Source organism: Eubalaena glacialis, chromosome 2, assembly GCF_028564815.1.
Source record: "Eubalaena glacialis isolate mEubGla1 chromosome 2, mEubGla1.1.hap2.+ XY, whole genome shotgun sequence".
Classification (NCBI taxonomy): Eukaryota; Metazoa; Chordata; class Mammalia; order Artiodactyla; family Balaenidae; genus Eubalaena; species Eubalaena glacialis.
Genome location: NC_083717.1, coordinates 56,623,774 through 56,651,096, shown reverse-complemented (window position 1 = coordinate 56,651,096; position 27,323 = coordinate 56,623,774). Strand labels below are relative to the sequence as shown.

Below are 27,323 nucleotides of genomic sequence, written 5' to 3'. Positions count from 1 at the left end.
AAGACCTTCGCGTTGTCTGATGACTGGATGTCCTAAGGAGAACTGGAAAAAGTGGGGCGGGCGCACGTTGCTCAGCGTGGCTGTGGATAACTCAGGACGGGAGGCATTCACCCATACTAAAATGTGTCATTGGATATTAGGTTTTCATCAGATGGGCCCAGTGGCTGCAAGAGTGGATTGATTGTTGGTCTTGCTGAGTGGCCTGAAGACTGTGGATTCCCCAGGCGGTTGGAATACTTCCGGGTCATGGCTCCTCTGCAGAGCCCCACGGCCTGCCCGTTTGTGTTCTGCAGCGTCCCAGCATGTGCTTGGATAGATGATGACACCCTTGTATGCATTCCTTGGAAAATCTGAACATAATGAGTGAGAAAGTTTTACCGTCTCCTCATCGAAACTGAGGGTCCAGCACGTTTCCTCTCTCGGGGGTATGGGACAGTTAGGAGTGAGGGCCGACGTCCCCTGCTGACAGGCATGCAAACACCACTAAGGGCTCCAGCATTGGAGGGACTCCTGTGTGAGGGTCGACCGTGTCTGCCCATAAGCTGGGTCATCTATGCATCACCGGGCCCTGCTAAAAGACCGCTGAGGGAATACAAGGGGGCAGGCTCTCCTGCTAGTCTTCAGAGTCGGAGCGTGTGCTGGTGGAGGCCCAGTGAGCTTGCAGCTTGGAGAGGTGTGTTTTGGGCAGGATCACGCTTTGTGCATGCCGCTTCGGAGGTTGATTCTGGAAGCCAAAAGGAGCAAGCTTCCCTGGTTGGAGCCTGGAGCCTCAGGCCAGGCCTGTGGCCCTCTCTGATGTTGTGTGTGGTGTGGTGAGGTTCCTGAGTGCCCGGTGGGGCTGGAGCAGTGAGCGGGGCTGGGCTGGAGTTGAGCGATGGCAGAAGGGGGCCGATGGACTAGGCCTCGGGGCTGCCCCTGTCAGCTCCTCTGCTGAAGCTGCCGGCACACTGTTGGTGCTAAGTGGATCATCGTGGAGTGGGCTGAGGATCGAGTGCTGCATTTAAGCCTGTGTGGTGGCTGGGGGCCTGGAGAGAAAGTTAAGGTATCATGAGGACACGTCCTATGTAATGTCGTGGGATGGGCTGTCATCATTGGGTTGCAGGCGCTGGCCTCGGCTTCCCGAGGATGTGTCTTGTTCGTGAAGGGCTGGCATCAGCTGCCTATGGAGGGGATGGCTTTGGCAGTTCATGAGGATGTAGTGAGGTAGGTAACCTGTGTAGAGTTGCGATCCCATTTGCGGAGGAGTGACTCCACACGGGTGTCTTGCGGGACGTAGAGAAGGTGGACATGCTGAGGCATCTGTGCCGGCCTCCTTGGGGGTAGGTGAGTTATGGGAACAAGCCCTTTGGTCGTTTTGTTCCTTCTTTTGGGAATGTGCAAAGCGATAGTGTTTCTCCTGGAGGGCATGACGCGGCCGGCCCATGTGGCATGCAGGCCGTTCGAACAGCCAGAGCTTTATCCGGAGCAGTCCATTGGCCGGGAAGAGATGGGGACACTGTTGCCCTGCCAGGTGCCCTGCCGTGGCCAACCACCTTTCCCTTTCAGGCTTCCAAGTCCCCTCGCATGGCAGAGGTCTTCCATTGAAAGTCTGTCTGTGGTCCTCGGGGACAGTGCCTGTGATCACTGTGAGTTGCTCGGTAGTGTCGCTGTGGCAGTGGAGAATTGCTAGGATGCATGCGGTGCTGTGGGCCTCATCAAAGCAGACAGGCTTGCGGTCTGTCTTCCCTGGTGTTCAGTGTCTCTGTGTTCGCATGATGTCTGTGGCTGCAAGTAGGGTTGACTCGCCCTGCAGGCAGCAGGAGGGCACTTAGGACGAGGCTGTGAAGCGTTTGAGCGTTTCCTCAGTGGTCTGGGCCGCGAAACCTGCCAGTTGGAAGCTTGCCGATACGTGGCCGGGAAGGTGGCCTAATTCCCGCTGTCGGGTTCCAACCAGTGTCCTGGTTGCTGAAGCCCAACACTTCCCGTTGTGGGCATTCCCACGGGGTCACGGAAAGTGATATGGTCTAGTTGGCGAGAAGAGGCACTTGGGCCAAAGTTCGTTAGCCCCTTGAGTAGTGCCGGGCTGCATCTTGCCTGTAGGCAACTGCAGGTCGGAGTCAGCCCCCCCATGGGAGGTTCCCTTGCTTCTGGGAGCGCTGGGAGTGACCCCAAGGGCACATCAGATGTGCTTGTAGGTGGCAGGGTCTCCAGGTCCACGTAGATGTGACACCCACGGCCGGGAGGCAGGTCTCGTCCAGTCTTTGTGCTTTGGTCAGAAGGCGTGGCTGTGGGAGAGCGGGAGTCTGTGACCTATTTCAGCAGCCCCTGGGGGTTAATCTTCGCATGCGGCCTCTTGAAGCTGACAGGGGTCTTTCTCCTTTCAGTTGGGGGTCCAACCAGGGTGCTGTGTATAAACTATGGCGTTTACTGTTGGAGGTGTCTGCAGAGGGCCACAGCGACACTCAGAGACCAAGACGCGTATTCAGCGCCACACACAGGAACCCACAAGCGCATCCTCGTGCGCAGTCACAGTCACACACGCCCACTCACGTGAATACACAGATACAGTGTCTGACACACCGACCAATGTACGTGCCTAACTTCCTCCAGTCATGCTGTGAGACACGCAATCAGTTTTCGGTAATGGATAGTGTTACTTGGAAAGCAGGTTCTGGGCTCACGGCAAGGTAAGTGTTCGCAAGAATCATGTTCTCTGAACCGTGGTGCAATTCAGAAGCCTGCATGATTTCTGTCCACTTCTCAGGTGCAGCTGCAGGGTAAGGCTGGCCGTCGGCAAAGACAAGAAGACCTTCGCGTTGTCTGATGACTGGATGTCCTAAGGAGAACTGGAAAAAGTGGGGCGGGCGCACGTTGCTCAGCGTGGCTGTGGATAACTCAGGACGGGAGGCATTCACCCATACTAAAATGTGTCATTGGATATTAGGTTTTCATCAGATGGGCCCAGTGGCTGCAAGAGTGGATTGATTGTTGGTCTTGCTGAGTGGCCTGAAGACTGTGGATTCCCCAGGCGGTTGGAATACTTCCGGGTCATGGCTCCTCTGCAGAGCCCCACGGCCTGCCCGTTTGTGTTCTGCAGCGTCCCAGCATGTGCTTGGATAGATGATGACACCCTTGTATGCATTCCTTGGAAAATCTGAACATAATGAGTGAGAAAGTTTTACCGTCTCCTCATCGAAACTGAGGGTCCAGCACGTTTCCTCTCTCGGGGGTATGGGACAGTTAGGAGTGAGGGCCGACGTCCCCTGCTGACAGGCATGCAAACACCACTAAGGGCTCCAGCATTGGAGGGACTCCTGTGTGAGGGTCGACCGTGTCTGCCCATAAGCTGGGTCATCTATGCATCACCGGGCCCTGCTAAAAGACCGCTGAGGGAATACAAGGGGGCAGGCTCTCCTGCTAGTCTTCAGAGTCGGAGCGTGTGCTGGTGGAGGCCCAGTGAGCTTGCAGCTTGGAGAGGTGTGTTTTGGGCAGGATCACGCTTTGTGCATGCCGCTTCGGAGGTTGATTCTGGAAGCCAAAAGGAGCAAGCTTCCCTGGTTGGAGCCTGGAGCCTCAGGCCAGGCCTGTGGCCCTCTCTGATGTTGTGTGTGGTGTGGTGAGGTCCCTGAGTGCCCGGTGGGGCTGGAGCAGTGAGCGGGGCTGGGCTGGAGTTGAGCGATGGCAGAAGGGGGCCGATGGACTAGGTCTCGGGGCTGCCCCTGTCAGCTCCTCTGCTGAAGCTGCCGGCACACTGTTGGTGCTAAGTGGATCATCGTGGAGTGGGCTGAGGATCGAGTGCTGCATTTAAGCCTGTGTGGTGGCTGGGGGCCTGGAGAGAAAGTTAAGGTATCATGAGGACACGTCCTATGTAATGTCGTGGGATGGGCTGTCATCATTGGGTTGCAGGCGCTGGCCTCGGCTTCCCGAGGATGTGTCTTGTTCGTGAAGGGCTGGCATCAGCTGCCTATGGAGGGGATGGCTTTGGCAGTTCATGAGGATGTAGTGAGGTAGGTAACCTGTGTAGAGTTGCGATCCCATTTGCGGAGGAGTGACTCCACACGGGTGTCTTGCGGGACGTAGAGAAGATGGACATGCTGAGGCATCTGTGCCGGCCTCCTTGGGGGTAGGTGAGTTATGGGAACAAGCCCTTTGGTCGTTTTGTTCCTTCTTTTGGGAATGTGCAAAGCGATAGTGTTTCTCCCGGAGGGCATGACGCGGCCGGCCCATGTGGCATGCAGGCCGTTCGAACAGCCAGAGCTTTATCCGGAGCAGTCCATTGGCCGGGAAGAGATGGGGACACTGTTGCCCTGCCAGGTGCCCTGCCGTGGCCAACCACCTTTCCCTTTCAGGCTTCCAAGTCCCCTCGCATGGCAGAGGTCTTCCATTGAAAGTCTGTCTGTGGTCCTCGGGGACAGTGCCTGTGATCACTGTGAGTTGCTCGGTAGTGTCGCTGTGGCAGTGGAGAATTGCTAGGATGCATGCGGTGCTGTGGGCCTCATCAAAGCAGACAGGCTTGCGGTCTGTCTTCCCTGGTGTTCAGTGTCTCTGTGTTCGCATGATGTCTGTGGCTGCAAGTAGGGTTGACTCGCCCTGCAGGCAGCAGGAGGGCACTTAGGACGAGGCTGTGAAGCGTTTGAGCGTTTCCTCAGTGGTCTGGGCCGCGAAACCTGCCAGTTGGAAGCTTGCCGATACGTGGCCGGGAAGGTGGCCTAATTCCCGCTGTCGGGTTCCAACCAGTGTCCTGGTTGCTGAAGCCCAACACTTCCCGTTGTGGGCATTCCCACGGGGTCACGGAAAGTGATATGGTCTAGTTGGCGAGAAGAGGCACTTGGGCCAAAGTTCGTTAGCCCCTTGAGTAGTGCCGGGCTGCATCTTGCCTGTAGGCAACTGCAGGTCGGAGTCAGCCCCCCCATGGGAGGTTCCCTTGCTTCTGGGAGCGCTGGGAGTGACCCCAAGGGCACATCAGATGTGCTTGTAGGTGGCAGGGTCTCCAGGTCCACGTAGATGTGACACCCACGGCCGGGAGGCAGGTCTCGTCCAGTCTTTGTGCTTTGGTCAGAAGGCGTGGCTGTGGGAGAGCGGGAGTCTGTGACCTATTTCAGCAGCCCCTGGGGGTTAATCTTCGCATGCGGCCTCTTGAAGCTGACAGGGGTCTTTCTCCTTTCAGTTGGGGGTCCAACCAGGGTGCTGTGTATAAACTATGGCGTTTACTGTTGGAGGTGTCTGCAGAGGGCCACAGCGACACCCAGAGACCAAGACGCGTATTCAGCGCCACACACAGGAACCCACAAGCGCATCCTCGTGCGCAGTCACAGTCACACACGCCCACTCACGTGAATACACAGATACAGTGTCTGACACACCGACCAATGTACGTGCCTAACTTCCTCCAGTCATGCTGTGAGACACGCAATCAGTTTTCGGTAATGGATAGTGTTACTTGGAAAGCAGGTTCTGGGCTCACGGCAAGGTAAGTGTTCGCAAGAATCATGTTCTCTGAACCGTGGTGCAATTCAGAAGCCTGCATGATTTCTGTCCACTTCTCAGGTGCAGCTGCAGGGTAAGGCTGGCCGTCGGCAAAGACAAGAAGACCTTCGCGTTGTCTGATGACTGGATGTCCTAAGGAGAACTGGAAAAAGTGGGGCGGGCGCACGTTGCTCAGCGTGGCTGTGGATAACTCAGGACGGTAGACATTCACCCATACTAAAATGTGTCATTGGATATTAGGTTTTCATCAGATGGGCCCAGTGGCTGCAAGAGTGGATTGATTGTTGGTCTTGCTGAGTGGCCTGAAGACTGTGGATTCCCCAGGCGGTTGGAATACTTCCGGGTCATGGCTCCTCTGCAGAGCCCCACGGCCTGCCCGTTTGTGTTCTGCAGCGTCCCAGCATGTGCTTGGATAGATGATGACACCCTTGTATGCATTCCTTGGAAAATCTGAACATAATGAGTGAGAAAGTTTTACCGTCTCCTCATCGAAACTGAGGGTCCAGCACGTTTCCTCTCTCGGGGGTATGGGACAGTTAGGAGTGAGGGCCGACGTCCCCTGCTGACAGGCATGCAAACACCACTAAGGGCTCCAGCATTGGAGGGACTCCTGTGTGAGGGTCGACCGTGTCTGCCCATAAGCTGGGTCATCTATGCATCACCGGGCCCTGCTAAAAGACCGCTGAGGGAATACAAGGGGGCAGGCTCTCCTGCTAGTCTTCAGAGTCGGAGCGTGTGCTGGTGGAGGCCCAGTGAGCTTGCAGCTTGGAGAGGTGTGTTTTGGGCAGGATCACGCTTTGTGCATGCCGCTTCGGAGGTTGATTCTGGAAGCCAAAAGGAGCAAGCTTCCCTGGTTGGAGCCTGGAGCCTCAGGCCAGGCCTGTGGCCCTCTCTGATGTTGTGTGTGGTGTGGTGAGGTTCCTGAGTGCCCGGTGGGGCTGGAGCAGTGAGCGGGGCTGGGCTGGAGTTGAGCGATGGCAGAAGGGGGCCGATGGACTAGGCCTCGGGGCTGCCCCTGTCAGCTCCTCTGCTGAAGCTGCCGGCACACTGTTGGTGCTAAGTGGATCATCGTGGAGTGGGCTGAGGATCGAGTGCTGCATTTAAGCCTGTGTGGTGGCTGGGGGCCTGGAGAGAAAGTTAAGGTATCATGAGGACACGTCCTATGTAATGTCGTGGGATGGGCTGTCATCATTGGGTTGCAGGCGCTGGCCTCGGCTTCCCGAGGATGTGTCTTGTTCGTGAAGGGCTGGCATCAGCTGCCTATGGAGGGGATGGCTTTGGCAGTTCATGAGGATGTAGTGAGGTAGGTAACCTGTGTAGAATTGCGATCCCATTTGCGGAGGAGTGACTCCACACGGGTGTCTTGCGGGACGTAGAGAAGATGGACATGCTGAGGCATCTGTGCCGGCCTCCTTGGGGGTAGGTGAGTTATGGGAACAAGCCCTTTGGTCGTTTTGTTCCTTCTTTTGGGAATGTGCAAAGCGATAGTGTTTCTCCCGGAGGGCATGACGCGGCCGGCCCATGTGGCATGCAGGCCGTTCGAACAGCCAGAGCTTTATCCGGAGCAGTCCATTGGCCGGGAAGAGATGGGGACACTGTTGCCCTGCCAGGTGCCCTGCCGTGGCCAACCACCTTTCCCTTTCAGGCTTCCAAGTCCCCTCGAATGGCAGAGGTCTTCCATTGAAAGTCTGTCTGTGGTCCTCGGGGACAGTGCCTGTGATCACTGTGAGTTGCTCGGTAGTGTCGCTGTGGCAGTGGAGAATTGCTAGGATGCATGCGGTGCTGTGGGCCTCATCAAAGCAGACAGGCTTGCGGTCTGTCTTCCCTGGTGTTCAGTGTCTCTGTGTTCGCATGATGTCTGTGGCTGCAAGTAGGGTTGACTCGCCCTGCAGGCAGCAGGAGGGCACTTAGGACGAGGCTGTGAAGCGTTTGAGCGTTTCCTCAGTGGTCTGGGCTGCGAAACCTGCCAGTTGGAAGCTTGCCGATACGTGGCCGGGAAGGTGGCCTAATTCCCGCTGTCGGGTTCCAACCAGTGTCCTGGTTGCTGAATCCCAACACTTCCCGTTGTGGGCATTCCCACGGGGTCACGGAAAGTGATATGGTCTAGTTGGCGAGAAGAGGCACTTGGGCCATAGTTCGTTAGCCCCTTGAGTAGTGCCGGGCTGCATCTTGCCTGTAGGCAACTGCAGGTCGGAGTCAGCCCCCCCATGGGAGGTTCCCTTGCTTCTGGGAGCGCTGGGAGTGACCCCAAGGGCACATCAGATGTGCTTGTAGGTGGCAGGGTCTCCAGGTCCACGTAGATGTGACACCCACGGCCGGGAGGCAGGTCTCGTCCAGTCTTTGTGCTTTGGTCAGAAGGCGTGGCTGTGGGAGAGCGGGAGTCTGTGACCTATTTCAGCAGCCCCTGGGGGTTAATCTTCGCATGCGGCCTCTTGAAGCTGACAGGGGTCTTTCTCCTTTCAGTTGGGGGTCCAACCAGGGTGCTGTGTATAAACTATGGCGTTTACTGTTGGAGGTGTCTGCAGAGGGCCACAGCGACACCCAGAGACCAAGACGCGTATTCAGCGCCACACACAGGAACCCACAAGCGCATCCTCGTGCGCAGTCACAGTCACACACGCCCACTCACGTGAATACACAGATACAGTGTCTGACACACCGACCAATGTACGTGCCTAACTTCCTCCAGTCATGCTGTGAGACACGCAATCAGTTTTCGGTAATGGATAGTGTTACTTGGAAAGCAGGTTCTGGGCTCACGGCAAGGTAAGTGTTCGCAAGAATCATGTTCTCTGAACCGTGGTGCAATTCAGAAGCCTGCATGATTTCTGTCCACTTCTCAGGTGCAGCTGCAGGGTAAGGCTGGCCGTCGGCAAAGACAAGAAGACCTTCGCGTTGTCTGATGACTGGATGTCCTAAGGAGAACTGGAAAAAGTGGGGCGGGCGCACGTTGCTCAGCGTGGCTGTGGATAACTCAGGACGGGAGGCATTCACCCATACTAAAATGTGTCATTGGATATTAGGTTTTCATCAGATGGGCCCAGTGGCTGCAAGAGTGGATTGATTGTTGGTCTTGCTGAGTGGCCTGAAGACTGTGGATTCCCCAGGCGGTTGGAATACTTCCGGGTCATGGCTCCTCTGCAGAGCCCCACGGCCTGCCCGTTTGTGTTCTGCAGCGTCCCAGCATGTGCTTGGATAGATGATGACACCCTTGTATGCATTCCTTGGAAAATCTGAACATAATGAGTGAGAAAGTTTTACCGTCTCCTCATCGAAACTGAGGGTCCAGCACGTTTCCTCTCTCGGGGGTATGGGACAGTTAGGAGTGAGGGCCGACGTCCCCTGCTGACAGGCATGCAAACACCACTAAGGGCTCCAGCATTGGAGGGACTCCTGTGTGAGGGTCGACCGTGTCTGCCCATAAGCTGGGTCATCTATGCATCACCGGGCCCTGCTAAAAGACCGCTGAGGGAATACAAGGGGGCAGGCTCTCCTGCTAGTCTTCAGAGTCGGAGCGTGTGCTGGTGGAGGCCCAGTGAGCTTGCAGCTTGGAGAGGTGTGTTTTGGGCAGGATCACGCTTTGTGCATGCCGCTTCGGAGGTTGATTCTGGAAGCCAAAAGGAGCAAGCTTCCCTGGTTGGAGCCTGGAGCCTCAGGCCAGGCCTGTGGCCCTCTCTGATGTTGTGTGTGGTGTGGTGAGGTCCCTGAGTGCCCGGTGGGGCTGGAGCAGTGAGCGGGGCTGGGCTGGAGTTGAGCGATGGCAGAAGGGGGCCGATGGACTAGGCCTCGGGGCTGCCCCTGTCAGCTCCTCTGCTGAAGCTGCCGGCACACTGTTGGTGCTAAGTGGATCATCGTGGAGTGGGCTGAGGATCGAGTGCTGCATTTAAGCCTGTGTGGTGGCTGGGGGCCTGGAGAGAAAGTTAAGGTATCATGAGGACACGTCCTATGTAATGTCGTGGGATGGGCTGTCATCATTGGGTTGCAGGCGCTGGCCTCGGCTTCCCGAGGATGTGTCTTGTTCGTGAAGGGCTGGCATCAGCTGCCTATGGAGGGGATGGCTTTGGCAGTTCATGAGGATGTAGTGAGGTAGTTAACCTGTGTAGAGTTGCGATCCCATTTGCGGAGGAGTGACTCCACACGGGTGTCTTGCGGGACGTAGAGAAGATGGACATGCTGAGGCATCTGTGCCGGCCTCCTTGGGGGTAGGTGAGTTATGGGAACAAGCCCTTTGGTCGTTTTGTTCCTTCTTTTGGGAATGTGCAAAGCGATAGTGTTTCTCCCGGAGGGCATGACGCGGCCGGCCCATGTGGCATGCAGGCCGTTCGAACAGCCAGAGCTTTATCCGGAGCAGTCCATTGGCCGGGAAGAGATGGGGACACTGTTGCCCTGCCAGGTGCCCTGCCGTGGCCAACCACCTTTCCCTTTCAGGCTTCCAAGTCCCCTCGCATGGCAGAGGTCTTCCATTGAAAGTCTGTCTGTGGTCCTCGGGGACAGTGCCTGTGATCACTGTGAGTTGCTCGGTAGTGTCGCTGTGGCAGTGGAGAATTGCTAGGATGCATGCGGTGCTGTGGGCCTCATCAAAGCAGACAGGCTTGCGGTCTGTCTTCCCTGGTGTTCAGTGTCTCTGTGTTCGCATGATGTCTGTGGCTGCAAGTAGGGTTGACTCGCCCTGCAGGCAGCAGGAGGGCACTTAGGACGAGGCTGTGAAGCGTTTGAGCGTTTCCTCAGTGGTCTGGGCCGCGAAACCTGCCAGTTGGAAGCTTGCCGATACGTGGCCGGGAAGGTGGCCTAATTCCCGCTGTCGGATTCCAACCAGTGTCCTGGTTGCTGAAGCCCAACACTTCCCGTTGTGGGCATTCCCACGGGGTCACGGAAAGTGATATGGTCTAGTTGGCGAGAAGAGGCACTTGGGCCAAAGTTCGTTAGCCCCTTGAGTAGTGCCGGGCTGCATCTTGCCTGTAGGCAACTGCAGGTCGGAGTCAGCCCCCCCATGGGAGGTTCCCTTGCTTCTGGGAGCGCTGGGAGTGACCCCAAGGGCACATCAGATGTGCTTGTAGGTGGCAGGGTCTCCAGGTCCACGTAGATGTGACACCCACGGCCGGGAGGCAGGTCTCGTCCAGTCTTTGTGCTTTGGTCAGAAGGCGTGGCTGTGGGAGAGCGGGAGTCTGTGACCTATTTCAGCAGCCCCTGGGGGTTAATCTTCGCATGCGGCCTCTTGAAGCTGACAGGGGTCTTTCTCCTTTCAGTTGGGGGTCCAACCAGGGTGCTGTGTATAAACTATGGCGTTTACTGTTGGAGGTGTCTGCAGAGGGCCACAGCGACACCCAGAGACCAAGACGCGTATTCAGCGCCACACACAGGAACCCACAAGCGCATCCTCGTGCGCAGTCACAGTCACACACGCCCACTCACGTGAATACACAGATACAGTGTCTGACACACCGACCAATGTACGTGCCTAACTTCCTCCAGTCATGCTGTGAGACACGCAATCAGTTTTCGGTAATGGATAGTGTTACTTGGAAAGCAGGTTCTGGGCTCACGGCAAGGTAAGTGTTCGCAAGAATCATGTTCTCTGAACCGTGGTGCAATTCAGAAGCCTGCATGATTTCTGTCCACTTCTCAGGTGCAGCTGCAGGGTAAGGCTGGCCGTCGGCAAAGACAAGAAGACCTTCGCGTTGTCTGATGACTGGATGTCCTAAGGAGAACTGGAAAAAGTGGGGCGGGCGCACGTTGCTCAGCGTGGCTGTGGATAACTCAGGACGGGAGGCATTCACCCATACTAAAATGTGTCATTGGATATTAGGTTTTCATCAGATGGGCCCAGTGGCTGCAAGAGTGGATTGATTGTTGGTCTTGCTGAGTGGCCTGAAGACTGTGGATTCCCCAGGCGGTTGGAATACTTCCGGGTCATGGCTCCTCTGCAGAGCCCCACGGCCTGCCCGTTTGTGTTCTGCAGCGTCCCAGCATGTGCTTGGATAGATGATGACACCCTTGTATGCATTCCTTGGAAAATCTGAACATAATGAGTGAGAAAGTTTTACCGTCTCCTCATCGAAACTGAGGGTCCAGCACGTTTCCTCTCTCGGGGGTATGGGACAGTTAGGAGTGAGGGCCGACGTCCCCTGCTGACAGGCATGCAAACACCACTAAGGGCTCCAGCATTGGAGGGACTCCTGTGTGAGGGTCGACCGTGTCTGCCCATAAGCTGGGTCATCTATGCATCACCGGGCCCTGCTAAAAGACCGCTGAGGGAATACAAGGGGGCAGGCTCTCCTGCTAGTCTTCAGAGTCGGAGCGTGTGCTGGTGGAGGCCCAGTGAGCTTGCAGCTTGGAGAGGTGTGTTTTGGGCAGGATCACGCTTTGTGCATGCCGCTTCGGAGGTTGATTCTGGAAGCCAAAAGGAGCAAGCTTCCCTGGTTGGAGCCTGGAGCCTCAGGCCAGGCCTGTGGCCCTCTCTGATGTTGTGTGTGGTGTGGTGAGGTTCCTGAGTGCCCGGTGGGGCTGGAGCAGTGAGCGGGGCTGGGCTGGAGTTGAGCGATGGCAGAAGGGGGCCGATGGACTAGGCCTCGGGGCTGCCCCTGTCAGCTCCTCTGCTGAAGCTGCCGGCACACTGTTGGTGCTAAGTGGATCATCGTGGAGTGGGCTGAGGATCGAGTGCTGCATTTAAGCCTGTGTGGTGGCTGGGGGCCTGGAGAGAAAGTTAAGGTATCATGAGGACACGTCCTATGTAATGTCGTGGGATGGGCTGTCATCATTGGGTTGCAGGCGCTGGCCTCGGCTTCCCGAGGATGTGTCTTGTTCGTGAAGGGCTGGCATCAGCTGCCTATGGAGGGGATGGCTTTGGCAGTTCATGAGGATGTAGTGAGGTAGTTAACCTGTGTAGAGTTGCGATCCCATTTCCGGAGGAGTGACTCCACACGGGTGTCTTGCGGGACGTAGAGAAGATGGACATGCTGAGGCATCTGTGCCGGCCTCCTTGGGGGTAGGTGAGTTATGGGAACAAGCCCTTTGGTCGTTTTGTTCCTTCTTTTGGGAATGTGCAAAGCGATAGTGTTTCTCCCGGAGGGCATGACGCGGCCGGCCCATGTGGCATGCAGGCCGTTCGAACAGCCAGAGCTTTATCCGGAGCAGTCCATTGGCCGGGAAGAGATGGGGACACTGTTGCCCTGCCAGGTGCCCTGCCGTGGCCAACCACCTTTCCCTTTCAGGCTTCCAAGTCCCCTCGCATGGCAGAGGTCTTCCATTGAAAGTCTGTCTGTGGTCCTCGGGGACAGTGCCTGTGATCACTGTGAGTTGCTCGGTAGTGTCGCTGTGGCAGTGGAGACTTGCTAGGATGCATGCGGTGCTGTGGGCCTCATCAAAGCAGACAGGCTTGCGGTCTGTCTTCCCTGGTGTTCAGTGTCTCTGTGTTCGCATGATGTCTGTGGCTGCAAGTAGGGTTGACTCGCCCTGCAGGCAGCAGGAGGGCACTTAGGACGAGGCTGTGAAGCGTTTGAGCGTTTCCTCAGTGGTCTGGGCCGCGAAACCTGCCAGTTGGAAGCTTGCCGATACGTGGCCGGGAAGGTGGCCTAATTCCCGCTGTCGGGTTCCAACCAGTGTCCTGGTTGCTGAAGCCCAACACTTCCCGTTGTGGGCATTCCCACGGGGTCACGGAAAGTGATATGGTCTAGTTGGCGAGAAGAGGCACTTGGGCCAAAGTTCGTTAGCCCCTTGAGTAGTGCCGGGCTGCATCTTGCCTGTAGGCAACTGCAGGTCGGAGTCAGCCCCCCCATGGGAGGTTCCCTTGCTTCTGGGAGCGCTGGGAGTGACCCCAAGGGCACATCAGATGTGCTTGTAGGTGGCAGGGTCTCCAGGTCCACGTAGATGTGACACCCACGGCCGGGAGGCAGGTCTCGTCCAGTCTTTGTGCTTTGGTCAGAAGGCGTGGCTGTGGGAGAGCGGGAGTCTGTGACCTATTTCAGCAGCCCCTGGGGGTTAATCTTCGCATGCGGCCTCTTGAAGCTGACAGGGGTCTTTCTCCTTTCAGTTGGGGGTCCAACCAGGGTGCTGTGTATAAACTATGGCGTTTACTGTTGGAGGTGTCTGCAGAGGGCCACAGCGACACCCAGAGACCAAGACGCGTATTCAGCGCCACACACAGGAACCCACAAGCGCATCCTCGTGCGCAGTCACAGTCACACACGCCCACTCACGTGAATACACAGATACAGTGTCTGACACACCGACCAATGTACGTGCCTAACTTCCTCCAGTCATGCTGTGAGACACGCAATCAGTTTTCGGTAATGGATAGTGTTACTTGGAAAGCAGGTTCTGGGCTCACGGCAAGGTAAGTGTTCGCAAGAATCATGTTCTCTGAACCGTGGTGCAATTCAGAAGCCTGCATGATTTCTGTCCACTTCTCAGGTGCAGCTGCAGGGTAAGGCTGGCCGTCGGCAAAGACAAGAAGACCTTCGCGTTGTCTGATGACTGGATGTCCTAAGGAGAACTGGAAAAAGTGGGGCGGGCGCACGTTGCTCAGCGTGGCTGTGGATAACTCAGGACGGGAGGCATTCACCCATACTAAAATGTGTCATTGGATATTAGGTTTTCATCAGATGGGCCCAGTGGCTGCAAGAGTGGATTGATTGTTGGTCTTGCTGAGTGGCCTGAAGACTGTGGATTCCCCAGGCGTTTGGAATACTTCCGGGTCATGGCTCCTCTGCAGAGCCCCACGGCCTGCCCGTTTGTGTTCTGCAGCGTCCCAGCATGTGCTTGGATAGATGATGACACCCTTGTATGCATTCCTTGGAAAATCTGAACATAATGAGTGAGAAAGTTTTACCGTCTCCTCATCGAAACTGAGGGTCCAGCACGTTTCCTCTCTCGGGGGTATGGGACAGTTAGGAGTGAGGGCCGACGTCCCCTGCTGACAGGCATGCAAACACCACTAAGGGCTCCAGCATTGGAGGGACTCCTGTGTGAGGGTCGACCGTGTCTGCCCATAAGCTGGGTCATCTATGCATCACCGGGCCCTGCTAAAAGACCGCTGAGGGAATACAAGGGGGCAGGCTCTCCTGCTAGTCTTCAGAGTCGGAGCATGTGCTGGTGGAGGCCCAGTGAGCTTGCAGCTTGGAGAGGTGTGTTTTGGGCAGGATCACGCTTTGTGCATGCCGCTTCGGAGGTTGATTCTGGAAGCCAAAAGGAGCAAGCTTCCCTGGTTGGAGCCTGGAGCCTCAGGCCAGGCCTGTGGCCCTCTCTGATGTTGTGTGTGGTGTGGTGAGGTTCCTGAGTGCCCGGTGGGGCTGGAGCAGTGAGCGGGGCTGGGCTGGAGTTGAGCGATGGCAGAAGGGGGCCGATGGACTAGGCCTCGGGGCTGCCCCTGTCAGCTCCTCTGCTGAAGCTGCCGGCACACTGTTGGTGCTAAGTGGATCATCGTGGAGTGGGCTGAGGATCGAGTGCTGCATTTAAGCCTGTGTGGTGGCTGGGGGCCTGGAGAGAAAGTTAAGGTATCATGAGGACACGTCCTATGTAATGTCGTGGGATGGGCTGTCATCATTGGGTTGCAGGCGCTGGCCTCGGCTTCCCGAGGATGCGTCTTGTTCGTGAAGGGCTGGCATCAGCTGCCTATGGAGGGGATGGCTTTGGCAGTTCATGAGGATGTAGTGAGGTAGGTAACCTGTGTAGAGTTGCGATCCCATTTGCGGAGGAGTGACTCCACACGGGTGTCTTGCGGGACGTAGAGAAGATGGACATGCTGAGGCATCTGTGCCGGCCTCCTTGGGGGTAGGTGAGTTATGGGAACAAGCCCTTTGGTCGTTTTGTTCCTTCTTTTGGGAATGTGCAAAGCGATAGTGTTTCTCCCGGAGGGCATGACGCGGCCGGCCCATGTGGCATGCAGGCCGTTCGAACAGCCAGAGCTTTATCCGGAGCAGTCCATTGGCCGGGAAGAGATGGGGACACTGTTGCCCTGCCAGGTGCCCTGCCGTGGCCAACCACCTTTCCCTTTCAGGCTTCCAAGTCCCCTCGCATGGCAGAGGTCTTCCATTGAAAGTCTGTCTGTGGTCCTCGGGGACAGTGCCTGTGATCACTGTGAGTTGCTCGGTAGTGTCGCTGTGGCAGTGGAGAATTGCTAGGATGCATGCGGTGCTGTGGGCCTCATCAAAGCAGACAGGCTTGCGGTCTGTCTTCCCTGGTGTTCAGTGTCTCTGTGTTCGCATGATGTCTGTGGCTGCAAGTAGGGTTGACTCGCCCTGCAGGCAGCAGGAGGGCACTTAGGACGAGGCTGTGAAGCGTTTGAGCGTTTCCTCAGTGGTCTGGGCCGCGAAACCTGCCAGTTGGAAGCTTGCCGATACGTGGCCGGGAAGGTGGCCTAATTCCCGCTGTCGGGTTCCAACCAGTGTCCTGGTTGCTGAAGCCCAACACTTCCCGTTGTGGGCATTCCCACGGGGTCACGGAAAGTGATATGGTCTAGTTGGCGAGAAGAGGCACTTGGGCCAAAGTTCGTTAGCCCCTTGAGTAGTGCCGGGCTGCATCTTGCCTGTAGGCAACTGCAGGTCGGAGTCAGCCCCCCCATGGGAGGTTCCCTTGCTTCTGGGAGCGCTGGGAGTGACCCCAAGGGCACATCAGATGTGCTTGTAGGTGGCAGGGTCTCCAGGTCCACGTAGATGTGACACCCACGGCCGGGAGGCAGGTCTCGTCCAGTCTTTGTGCTTTGGTCAGAAGGCGTGGCTGTGGGAGAGCGGGAGTCTGTGACCTATTTCAGCAGCCCCTGGGGGTTAATCTTCGCATGCGGCCTCTTGAAGCTGACAGGGGTCTTTCTCCTTTCAGTTGGGGGTCCAACCAGGGTGCTGTGTATAAACTATGGCGTTTACTGTTGGAGGTGTCTGCAGAGGGCCACAGCGACACCCAGAGACCAAGACGCGTATTCAGCGCCACACACAGGAACCCACAAGCGCATCCTCGTGCGCAGTCACAGTCACACACGCCCACTCACGTGAATACACAGATACAGTGTCTGACACACCGACCAATGTACGTGCCTAACTTCCTCCAGTCATGCTGTGAGACACGCAATCAGTTTTCGGTAATGGATAGTGTTACTTGGAAAGCAGGTTCTGGGCTCACGGCAAGGTAAGTGTTCGCAAGAATCATGTTCTCTGAACCGTGGTGCAATTCAGAAGCCTGCATGATTTCTGTTCACTTCTCAGGTGCAGCTGCAGGGTAAGGCTGGCCGTCGGCAAAGACAAGAAGACCTTCGCGTTGTCTGATGACTGGATGTCCTAAGGAGAACTGGAAAAAGTGGGGCGGGCGCACGTTGCTCAGCGTGGCTGTGGATAACTCAGGACGGGAGGCATTCACCCATACTAAAATGTGTCATTGGATATTAGGTTTTCATCAGATGGGCCCAGTGGCTGCAAGAGTGGATTGATTGTTGGTCTTGCTGAGTGGCCTGAAGACTGTGGATTCCCCAGGCGGTTGGAATACTTCCGGGTCATGGCTCCTCTGCAGAGCCCCACGGCCTGCCCGTTTGTGTTCTGCAGCGTCCCAGCATGTGCTTGGATAGATGATGACACCCTTGTATGCATTCCTTGGAAAATCTGAACATAATGAGTGAGAAAGTTTTACCGTCTCCTCATCGAAACTGAGGGTCCAGCACGTTTCCTCTCTCGGGGGTATGGGACAGTTAGGAGTGAGGGCCGACGTCCCCTGCTGACAGGCATGCAAACACCACTAAGGGCTCCAGCATTGGAGGGACTCCTGTGTGAGGGTCGACCGTGTCTGCCCATAAGCTGGGTCATCTATGCATCACCGGGCCCTGCTAAAAGACCGCTGAGGGAATACAAGGGGGCAGGCTCTCCTGCTAGTCTTCAGAGTCGGAGCGTGTGCTGGTGGAGGCCCAGTGAGCTTGCAGCTTGGAGAGGTGTGTTTTGGGCAGGATCACGCTTTGTGCATGCCGCTTCGGAGGTTGATTCTGGAAGCCAAAAGGAGCAAGCTTCCCTGGTTGGAGCCTGGAGCCTCAGGCCAGGCCTGTGGCCCTCTCTGATGTTGTGTGTGGTGTGGTGAGGTTCCTGAGTGCCCGGTGGGGCTGGAGCAGTGAGCGGGGCTGGGCTGGAGTTGAGCGATGGCAGAAGGGGGCCGATGGACTAGGCCTCGGGGCTGCCCCTGTCAGCTCCTCTGCTGAAGCTGCCGGCACACTGTTGGTGCTAAGTGGATCATCGTGGAGTGGGCTGAGGATCGAGTGCTGCATTTAAGCCTGTGTGGTGGCTGGGGGCCTGGAGAGAAAGTTAAGGTATCATGAGGACACGTCCTATGTAATGTCGTGGGATGGGCTGTCATCATTGGGTTGCAGGCGCTGGCCTCGGCTTCCCGAGGATGCGTCTTGTTCGTGAAGGGCTGGCATCAGCTGCCTATGGAGGGGATGGCTTTGGCAGTTCATGAGGATGTAGTGAGGTAGGTAACCTGTGTAGAGTTGCGATCCCATTTGCGGAGGAGTGACTCCACACGGGTGTCTTGCGGGACGTAGAGAAGATGGACATGCTGAGGCATCTGTGCCGGCCTCCTTGGGGGTAGGTGAGTTATGGGAACAAGCCCTTTGGTCGTTTTGTTCCTTCTTTTGGGAATGTGCAAAGCGATAGTGTTTCTCCCGGAGGGCATGACGCGGCCGGCCCATGTGGCATGCAGGCCGTTCGAACAGCCAGAGCTTTATCCGGAGCAGTCCATTGGCCGGGAAGAGATGGGGACACTGTTGCCCTGCCAGGTGCCCTGCCGTGGCCAACCACCTTTCCCTTTCAGGCTTCCAAGTCCCCTCGCATGGCAGAGGTCTTCCATTGAAAGTGTGTCTGTGGTCCTCGGGGACAGTGCCTGTGATCACTGTGAGTTGCTCGGTAGTGTCGCTGTGGCAGTGGAGACTTGCTAGGATGCATGCGGTGCTGTGGGCCTCATCAAAGCAGACAGGCTTGCGGTCTGTCTTCCCTGGTGTTCAGTGTCTCTGTGTTCGCATGATGTCTGTGGCTTCAAGTAGGGTTGACTCGCCCTGCAGGCAGCAGGAGGGCACTTAGGACGAGGCTGTGAAGCGTTTGAGCGTTTTCTCAGTGGTCTGGGCCGCGAAACCTGCCAGTTGGAAGCTTGCCGATACGTGGCCGGGAAGGTGGCCTAATTCCCGCTGTCGGGTTCCAACCAGTGTCCTGGTTGCTGAAGCCCAACACTTCCCGTTGTGGGCATTCCCACGGGGTCACGGAAAGTGATATGGTCTAGTTGGCGAGAAGAGGCACTTGGGCCAAAGTTCGTTAGCCCCTTGAGTAGTGCCGGGCTGCATCTTGCCTGTAGGCAACTGCAGGTCGGAGTCAGCCCCCCCATGGGAGGTTCCCTTGCTTCTGGGAGCGCTGGGAGTGACCCCAAGGGCACATCAGATGTGCTTGTAGGTGGCAGGGTCTCCAGGTCCACGTAGATGTGACACCCACGGCCGGGAGGCAGGTCTCGTCCAGTCTTTGTGCTTTGGTCAGAAGGCGTGGCTGTGGGAGAGCGGGAGTCTGTGACCTATTTCAGCAGCCCCTGGGGGTTAATCTTCGCATGCGGCCTCTTGAAGCTGACAGGGGTCTTTCTCCTTTCAGTTGGGGGTCCAACCAGGGTGCTGTGTATAAACTATGGCGTTTACTGTTGGAGGTGTCTGCAGAGGGCCACAGCGACACCCAGAGACCAAGACGCGTATTCAGCGCCACACACAGGAACCCACAAGCGCATCCTCGTGCGCAGTCACAGTCACACACGCCCACTCACGTGAATACACAGATACAGTGTCTGACACACCGACCAATGTACGTGCCTAACTTCCTCCAGTCATGCTGTGAGACACGCAATCAGTTTTCGGTAATGGATAGTGTTACTTGGAAAGCAGGTTCTGGGCTCACGGCAAGGTAAGTGTTCGCAAGAATCATGTTCTCTGAACCGTGGTGCAATTCAGAAGCCTGCATGATTTCTGTCCACTTCTCAGGTGCAGCTGCAGGGTAAGGCTGGCCGTCGGCAAAGACAAGAAGACCTTCGCGTTGTCTGATGACTGGATGTCCTAAGGAGAACTGGAAAAAGTGGGGCGGGCGCACGTTGCTCAGCGTGGCTGTGGATAACTCAGGACGGGAGGCATTCACCCATACTAAAATGTGTCATTGGATATTAGGTTTTCATCAGATGGGCCCAGTGGCTGCAAGAGTGGATTGATTGTTGGTCTTGCTGAGTGGCCTGAAGACTGTGGATTCCCCAGGCGGTTGGAATACTTCTGGGTCATGGCTCCTCTGCAGAGCCCCACGGCCTGCCCGTTTGTGTTCTGCAGCGTCCCAGCATGTGCTTGGATAGATGATGACACCCTTGTATGCATTCCTTGGAAAATCTGAACATAATGAGTGAGAAAGTTTTACCGTCTCCTCATCGAAACTGAGGGTCCAGCACGTTTCCTCTCTCGGGGGTATGGGACAGTTAGGAGTGAGGGCCGACGTCCCCTGCTGACAGGCATGCAAACACCACTAAGGGCTCCAGCATTGGAGGGACTCCTGTGTGAGGGTCGACCGTGTCTGCCCATAAGCTGGGTCATCTATGCATCACCGGGCCCTGCTAAAAGACCGCTGAGGGAATACAAGGGGGCAGGCTCTCCTGCTAGTCTTCAGAGTCGGAGCGTGTGCTGGTGGAGGCCCAGTGAGCTTGCAGCTTGGAGAGGTGTGTTTTGGGCAGGATCACGCTTTGTGCATGCCGCCTCGGAGGTTGATTCTGGAAGCCAAAATGAGCAAGCTTCCCTGGTTGGAGCCTGGAGCCTCAGGCCAGGCCTGTGGCCCTCTCTGATGTTGTGTGTGGTGTGGTGAGGTTCCTGAGTGCCCGGTGGGGCTGGAGCAGTGAGCGGGGGTGGGCTGGAGTTGAGCGATGGCAGAAGGGGGCCGATGGAGTAGGCCTCGGGGCTGCCCCTGTCAGCTCCTCTGCTGAAGCTGCCGGCACACTGTTGGTGCTAAGTGGATCATCGTGGAGTGGGCTGAGGATCGAGTGCTGCATTTAAGCCTGTGTGGTGGCTGGGGGCCTGGAGAGAAAGTTAAGGTATCATGAGGACACGTCCTATGTAATGTCGTGGGATGGGCTGTCATCATTGGGTTGCAGGCGCTGGCCTCGGCTTCCCGAGGATGCGTCTTGTTCGTGAAGGGCTGGCATCAGCTGCCTATGGAGGGGATGGCTTTGGCAGTTCATGAGGATGTAGTGAGGTAGGTAACCTGTGTAGAGTTGCGATCCCATTTGCGGAGGAGTGACTCCACACGGGTGTCTTGCGGGACGTAGAGAAGATGGACATGCTGAGGCATCTGTGCCGGCCTCCTTGGGGGTAGGTGAGTTATGGGAACAAGCCCTTTGGTCGTTTTGTTCCTTCTTTTGGGAATGTGCAAAGCGATAGTGTTTCTCCCGGAGGGCATGACGCGGCCGGCCCATGTGGCATGCAGGCCGTTCGAACAGCCAGAGCTTTATCCGGAGCAGTCCATTGGCCGGGAAGAGATGGGGACACTGTTGCCCTGCCAGGTGCCCTGCCGTGGCCAACCACCTTTCCCTTTCAGGCTTCCAAGTCCCCTCGCATGGCAGAGGTCTTCCATTGAAAGTGTGTCTGTGGTCCTCGGGGACAGTGCCTGTGATCACTGTGAGTTGCTCGGTAGTGTCGCTGTGGCAGTGGAGACTTGCTAGGATGCATGCGGTGCTGTGGGCCTCATCAAAGCAGACAGGCTTGCGGTCTGTCTTCCCTGGTGTTCAGTGTCTCTGTGTTCGCATGATGTCTGTGGCTTCAAGTAGGGTTGACTCGCCCTGCAGGCAGCAGGAGGGCACTTAGGACGAGGCTGTGAAGCGTTTGAGCGTTTTCTCAGTGGTCTGGGCCGCGAAACCTGCCAGTTGGAAGCTTGCCGATACGTGGCCGGGAAGGTGGCCTAATTCCCGCTGTCGGGTTCCAACCAGTGTCCTGGTTGCTGAAGCCCAACACTTCCCGTTGTGGGCATTCCCACGGGGTCACGGAAAGTGATATGGTCTAGTTGGCGAGAAGAGGCACTTGGGCCAAAGTTCGTTAGCCCCTTGAGTAGTGCCGGGCTGCATCTTGCCTGTAGGCAACTGCAGGTCGGAGTCAGCCCCCCCATGGGAGGTTCCCTTGCTTCTGGGAGCGCTGGGAGTGACCCCAAGGGCACATCAGATGTGCTTGTAGGTGGCAGGGTCTCCAGGTCCACGTAGATGTGACACCCACGGCCGGGAGGCAGGTCTCGTCCAGTCTTTGTGCTTTGGTCAGAAGGCGTGGCTGTGGGAGAGCGGGAGTCTGTGACCTATTTCAGCAGCCCCTGGGGGTTAATCTTCGCATGCGGCCTCTTGAAGCTGACAGGGGTCTTTCTCCTTTCAGTTGGGGGTCCAACCAGGGTGCTGTGTATAAACTATGGCGTTTACTGTTGGAGGTGTCTGCAGAGGGCCACAGCGACACCCAGAGACCAAGACGCGTATTCAGCGCCACACACAGGAACCCACAAGCGCATCCTCGTGCGCAGTCACAGTCACACACGCCCACTCACGTGAATACACAGATACAGTGTCTGACACACCGACCAATGTACGTGCCTAACTTCCTCCAGTCATGCTGTGAGACACGCAATCAGTTTTCGGTAATGGATAGTGTTACTTGGAAAGCAGGTTCTGGGCTCACGGCAAGGTAAGTGTTCGCAAGAATCATGTTCTCTGAACCGTGGTGCAATTCAGAAGCCTGCATGATTTCTGTCCACTTCTCAGGTGCAGCTGCAGGGTAAGGCTGGCCGTCGGCAAAGACAAGAAGACCTTCGCGTTGTCTGATGACTGGATGTCCTAAGGAGAACTGGAAAAAGTGGGGCGGGCGCACGTTGCTCAGCGTGGCTGTGGATAACTCAGGACGGGAGGCATTCACCCATACTAAAATGTGTCATTGGATATTAGGTTTTCATCAGATGGGCCCAGTGGCTGCAAGAGTGGATTGATTGTTGGTCTTGCTGAGTGGCCTGAAGACTGTGGATTCCCCAGGCGGTTGGAATACTTCCGGGTCATGGCTCCTCTGCAGAGCCCCACGGCCTGCCCGTTTGTGTTCTGCAGCGTCCCAGCATGTGCTTGGATAGATGATGACACCCTTGTATGCATTCCTTGGAAAATCTGAACATAATGAGTGAGAAAGTTTTACCGTCTCCTCATCGAAACTGAGGGTCCAGCACGTTTCCTCTCTCGGGGGTATGGGACAGTTAGGAGTGAGGGCCGACGTCCCCTGCTGACAGGCATGCAAACACCACTAAGGGCTCCAGCATTGGAGGGACTCCTGTGTGAGGGTCGACCGTGTCTGCCCATAAGCTGGGTCATCTATGCATCACCGGGCCCTGCTAAAAGACCGCTGAGGGAATACAAGGGGGCAGGCTCTCCTGCTAGTCTTCAGAGTCGGAGCGTGTGCTGGTGGAGGCCCAGTGAGCTTGCAGCTTGGAGAGGTGTGTTTTGGGCAGGATCACGCTTTGTGCATGCCGCCTCGGAGGTTGATTCTGGAAGCCAAAATGAGCAAGCTTCCCTGGTTGGAGCCTGGAGCCTCAGGCCAGGCCTGTGGCCCTCTCTGATGTTGTGTGTGGTGTGGTGAGGTTCCTGAGTGCCCGGTGGGGCTGGAGCAGTGAGCGGGGCTGGGCTGGAGTTGAGCGATGGCAGAAGGGGGCCGATGGACTAGGCCTCGGGGCTGCCCCTGTCAGCTCCTCTGCTGAAGCTGCCGGCACACTGTTGGTGCTAAGTGGATCATCGTGGAGTGGGCTGAGGATCGAGTGCTGCATTTAAGCCTGTGTGGTGGCTGGGGGCCTGGAGAGAAAGTTAAGGTATCATGAGGACACGTCCTATGTAATGTCGTGGGATGGGCTGTCATCATTGGGTTGCAGGCGCTGGCCTCGGCTTCCCGAGGATGCGTCTTGTTCGTGAAGGGCTGGCATCAGCTGCCTATGGAGGGGATGGCTTTGGCAGTTCATGAGGATGTAGTGAGGTAGGTAACCTGTGTAGAGTTGCGATCCCATTTGCGGAGGAGTGACTCCACACGGGTGTCTTGCGGGACGTAGAGAAGATGGACATGCTGAGGCATCTGTGCCGGCCTCCTTGGGGGTAGGTGAGTTATGGGAACAAGCCCTTTGGTCGTTTTGTTCCTTCTTTTGGGAATGTGCAAAGCGATAGTGTTTCTCCCGGAGGGCATGACGCGGCCGGCCCATGTGGCATGCAGGCCGTTCGAACAGCCAGAGCTTTATCCGGAGCAGTCCATTGGCCGGGAAGAGATGGGGACACTGTTGCCCTGCCAGGTGCCCTGCCGTGGCCAACCACCTTTCCCTTTCAGGCTTCCAAGTCCCCTCGCATGGCAGAGGTCTTCCATTGAAAGTGTGTCTGTGGTCCTCGGGGACAGTGCCTGTGATCACTGTGAGTTGCTCGGTAGTGTCGCTGTGGCAGTGGAGACTTGCTAGGATGCATGCGGTGCTGTGGGCCTCATCAAAGCAGACAGGCTTGCGGTCTGTCTTCCCTGGTGTTCAGTGTCTCTGTGTTCCCATGATGTCTGTGGCTTCAAGTAGGGTTGACTCGCCCTGCAGGCAGCAGGAGGGCACTTAGGACGAGGCTGTGAAGCGTTTGAGCGTTTTCTCAGTGGTCTGGGCCGCGAAACCTGCCAGTTGGAAGCTTGCCGATACGTGGCCGGGAAGGTGGCCTAATTCCCGCTGTCGGGTTCCAACCAGTGTCCTGGTTGCTGAAGCCCAACACTTCCCGTTGTGGGCATTCCCACGGGGTCACGGAAAGTGATATGGTCTAGTTGGCGAGAAGAGGCACTTGGGCCAAAGTTCGTTAGCCCCTTGAGTAGTGCCGGGCTGCATCTTGCCTGTAGGCAACTGCAGGTCGGAGTCAGCCCCCCCATGGGAGGTTCCCTTGCTTCTGGGAGCGCTGGGAGTGACCCCAAGGGCACATCAGATGTGCTTGTAGGTGGCAGGGTCTCCAGGTCCACGTAGATGTGACACCCACGGCCGGGAGGCAGGTCTCGTCCAGTCTTTGTGCTTTGGTCAGAAGGCGTGGCTGTGGGAGAGCGGGAGTCTGTGACCTATTTCAGCAGCCCCTGGGGGTTAATCTTCGCATGCGGCCTCTTGAAGCTGACAGGGGTCTTTCTCCTTTCAGTTGGGGGTCCAACCAGGGTGCTGTGTATAAACTATGGCGTTTACTGTTGGAGGTGTCTGCAGAGGGCCACAGCGACACCCAGAGACCAAGACGCGTATTCAGCGCCACACACAGGAACCCACAAGCGCATCCTCGTGCGCAGTCACAGTCACACACGCCCACTCACGTGAATACACAGATACAGTGTCTGACACACCGACCAATGTACGTGCCTAACTTCCTCCAGTCATGCTGTGAGACACGCAATCAGTTTTCGGTAATGGATAGTGTTACTTGGAAAGCAGGTTCTGGGCTCACGGCAAGGTAAGTGTTCGCAAGAATCATGTTCTCTGAACCGTGGTGCAATTCAGAAGCCTGCATGATTTCTGTCCACTTCTCAGGTGCAGCTGCAGGGTAAGGCTGGCCGTCGGCAAAGACAAGAAGACCTTCGCGTTGTCTGATGACTGGATGTCCTAAGGAGAACTGGAAAAAGTGGGGCGGGCGCACGTTGCTCAGCGTGGCTGTGGATAACTCAGGACGGGAGGCATTCACCCATACTAAAATGTGTCATTGGATATTAGGTTTTCATCAGATGGGCCCAGTGGCTGCAAGAGTGGATTGATTGTTGGTCTTGCTGAGTGGCCTGAAGACTGTGGATTCCCCAGGCGGTTGGAATACTTCCGGGTCATGGCTCCTCTGCAGAGCCCCACGGCCTGCCCGTTTGTGTTCTGCAGCGTCCCAGCATGTGCTTGGATAGATGATGACACCCTTGTATGCATTCCTTGGAAAATCTGAACATAATGAGTGAGAAAGTTTTACCGTCTCCTCATCGAAACTGAGGGTCCAGCACGTTTCCTCTCTCGGGGGTATGGGACAGTTAGGAGTGAGGGCCGACGTCCCCTGCTGACAGGCATGCAAACACCACTAAGGGCTCCAGCATTGGAGGGACTCCTGTGTGAGGGTCGACCGTGTCTGCCCATAAGCTGGGTCATCTATGCATCACCGGGCCCTGCTAAAAGACCGCTGAGGGAATACAAGGGGGCAGGCTCTCCTGCTAGTCTTCAGAGTCGGAGCGTGTGCTGGTGGAGGCCCAGTGAGCTTGCAGCTTGGAGAGGTGTGTTTTGGGCAGGATCACGCTTTGTGCATGCCGCCTCGGAGGTTGATTCTGGAAGCCAAAATGAGCAAGCTTCCCTGGTTGGAGCCTGGAGCCTCAGGCCAGGCCTGTGGCCCTCTCTGATGTTGTGTGTGGTGTGGTGAGGTTCCTGAGTGCCCGGTGGGGCTGGAGCAGTGAGCGGGGCTGGGCTGGAGTTGAGCGATGGCAGAAGGGGGCCGATGGACTAGGCCTCGGGGCTGCCCCTGTCAGCTCCTCTGCTGAAGCTGCCGGCACACTGTTGGTGCTAAGTGGATCATCGTGGAGTGGGCTGAGGATCGAGTGCTGCATTTAAGCCTGTGTGGTGGCTGGGGGCCTGGAGAGAAAGTTAAGGTATCATGAGGACACGTCCTATGTAATGTCGTGGGATGGGCTGTCATCATTGGGTTGCAGGCGCTGGCCTCGGCTTCCCGAGGATGCGTCTTGTTCGTGAAGGGCTGGCATCAGCTGCCTATGGAGGGGATGGCTTTGGCAGTTCATGAGGATGTAGTGAGGTAGGTAACCTGTGTAGAGTTGCGATCCCATTTGCGGAGGAGTGACTCCACACGGGTGTCTTGCGGGACGTAGAGAAGATGGACATGCTGAGGCATCTGTGCCGGCCTCCTTGGGGGTAGGTGAGTTATGGGAACAAGCCCTTTGGTCGTTTTGTTCCTTCTTTTGGGAATGTGCAAAGCGATAGTGTTTCTCCCGGAGGGCATGACGCGGCCGGCCCATGTGGCATGCAGGCCGTTCGAACAGCCAGAGCTTTATCCGGAGCAGTCCATTGGCCGGGAAGAGATGGGGACACTGTTGCCCTGCCAGGTGCCCTGCCGTGGCCAACCACCTTTCCCTTTCAGGCTTCCAAGTCCCCTCGCATGGCAGAGGTCTTCCATTGAAAGTCTGTCTGTGGTCCTCGGGGACAGTGCCTGTGATCACTGTGAGTTGCTCGGTAGTGTCGCTGTGGCAGTGGAGACTTGCTAGGATGCATGCGGTGCTGTGGGCCTCATCAAAGCAGACAGGCTTGCGGTCTGTCTTCCCTGGTGTTCAGTGTCTCTGTGTTCGCATGATGTCTGTGGCTTCAAGTAGGGTTGACTCGCCCTGCAGGCAGCAGGAGGGCACTTAGGACGAGGCTGTGAAGCGTTTGAGCATTTTCTCAGTGGTCTGGGCCGCGAAACCTGCCAGTTGGAAGCTTGCCGATACGTGGCCGGGAAGGTGGCCTAATTCCCGCTGTCGGGTTCCAACCAGTGTCCTGGTTGCTGAAGCCCAACACTTCCCGTTGTGGGCATTCCCACGGGGTCACGGAAAGTGATATGGTCTAGTTGGCGAGAAGAGGCACTTGGGCCAAAGTTCGTTAGCCCCTTGAGTAGTGCCGGGCTGCATCTTGCCTGTAGGCAACTGCAGGTCGGAGTCAGCCCCCCCATGGGAGGTTCCCTTGCTTCTGGGAGCGCTGGGAGTGACCCCAAGGGCACATCAGATGTGCTTGTAGGTGGCAGGGTCTCCAGGTCCACGTAGATGTGACACCCACGGCCGGGAGGCAGGTCTCGTCCAGTCTTTGTGCTTTGGTCAGAAGGCGTGGCTGTGGGAGAGC

The 27,323-nt window shown here is 56.7% G+C and overlaps 10 non-coding genes across 10 annotated transcripts; all 10 read left to right on the top strand.

Annotated features, from left to right (window-relative positions):
* The first annotated feature begins 310 nt into the window (after positions 1-310).
* Positions 311-404, top strand: LOC133085885 (small nucleolar RNA SNORD116). The gene has a single exon (XR_009699684.1). It is a non-coding gene; the product is annotated as a small nucleolar RNA SNORD116 (small nucleolar RNA).
* Positions 405-3,093: 2,689 nt separating this feature from the next.
* Positions 3,094-3,187, top strand: LOC133085884 (small nucleolar RNA SNORD116). Its single transcript, XR_009699683.1, has one exon. It is a non-coding gene; the product is annotated as a small nucleolar RNA SNORD116 (small nucleolar RNA).
* A 2,689-nt stretch (positions 3,188-5,876) lies between these two features.
* On the top strand, positions 5,877-5,970 carry LOC133085883 (small nucleolar RNA SNORD116). The gene has a single exon (XR_009699682.1). It is a non-coding gene; the product is annotated as a small nucleolar RNA SNORD116 (small nucleolar RNA).
* Positions 5,971-8,659: 2,689 nt separating this feature from the next.
* LOC133085882 (small nucleolar RNA SNORD116) lies at positions 8,660-8,753 on the top strand. Its single transcript, XR_009699681.1, has one exon. It is a non-coding gene; the product is annotated as a small nucleolar RNA SNORD116 (small nucleolar RNA).
* Positions 8,754-11,442: 2,689 nt separating this feature from the next.
* LOC133085881 (small nucleolar RNA SNORD116) lies at positions 11,443-11,536 on the top strand. Its single transcript, XR_009699679.1, has one exon. It is a non-coding gene; the product is annotated as a small nucleolar RNA SNORD116 (small nucleolar RNA).
* A 2,689-nt stretch (positions 11,537-14,225) lies between these two features.
* On the top strand, positions 14,226-14,319 carry LOC133085880 (small nucleolar RNA SNORD116). Its single transcript, XR_009699678.1, has one exon. It is a non-coding gene; the product is annotated as a small nucleolar RNA SNORD116 (small nucleolar RNA).
* Positions 14,320-17,008: 2,689 nt separating this feature from the next.
* Positions 17,009-17,102, top strand: LOC133085879 (small nucleolar RNA SNORD116). The gene has a single exon (XR_009699677.1). It is a non-coding gene; the product is annotated as a small nucleolar RNA SNORD116 (small nucleolar RNA).
* A 2,689-nt stretch (positions 17,103-19,791) lies between these two features.
* LOC133085877 (small nucleolar RNA SNORD116) lies at positions 19,792-19,885 on the top strand. The gene has a single exon (XR_009699675.1). It is a non-coding gene; the product is annotated as a small nucleolar RNA SNORD116 (small nucleolar RNA).
* A 2,689-nt stretch (positions 19,886-22,574) lies between these two features.
* LOC133085876 (small nucleolar RNA SNORD116) lies at positions 22,575-22,668 on the top strand. The gene has a single exon (XR_009699674.1). It is a non-coding gene; the product is annotated as a small nucleolar RNA SNORD116 (small nucleolar RNA).
* A 2,689-nt stretch (positions 22,669-25,357) lies between these two features.
* LOC133085875 (small nucleolar RNA SNORD116) lies at positions 25,358-25,451 on the top strand. Its single transcript, XR_009699673.1, has one exon. It is a non-coding gene; the product is annotated as a small nucleolar RNA SNORD116 (small nucleolar RNA).
* Positions 25,452-27,323: the final 1,872 nt, after the last annotated feature.